This window comes from Penaeus monodon, chromosome 25, assembly GCF_015228065.2.
Source record: "Penaeus monodon isolate SGIC_2016 chromosome 25, NSTDA_Pmon_1, whole genome shotgun sequence".
NCBI classification, from domain to species: domain Eukaryota; kingdom Metazoa; phylum Arthropoda; class Malacostraca; order Decapoda; family Penaeidae; genus Penaeus; species Penaeus monodon.
In genome coordinates this window covers 34,227,243-34,227,623 of record NC_051410.1, presented here as the reverse complement: position 1 = coordinate 34,227,623, position 381 = coordinate 34,227,243, and the positions used below count along the sequence as shown (strand labels likewise).

Genomic DNA, 381 nt, shown 5'->3' with positions numbered 1-381 from the left:
GGGTTAATTAGTTTTTCATTTTACTTGCAGAAATGCTATAATATGAACTTTTCTTTTTTTTTAGGTCCGTATGGTCACATCAAGAGGAAACTGATAATGACATTCAGTCTCTTGTTCTTGAAATTGTTGGTGTAAATGTAAGTAGGTGTAATAAAAGCCTCATTTTGATAGTGAAAGAAGCAATTCAGTAGTTGAGTTGATATATTAATCTATAACTGCAAAAGCAATATCTCTTTGGCATGTAATCTTGTGTGCTTGGTTTTAATTATTTTTATTCAGAATAACCCATATGATAAGAAAAGTTAGTTACACATCTCAAAAAGTGATTTGGGTATAGTACATATTAAAGTGACTTTTTTTCATGTTGAAGGTTAGTATCAA

General features: G+C 29.4%; 1 pseudogene; it reads left to right on the top strand.

Annotated features, from left to right (window-relative positions):
* LOC119589369 overlaps positions 1-381 on the top strand; it is a 6,209-nt pseudogene that overhangs the window by 1,051 nt on the left and 4,777 nt on the right.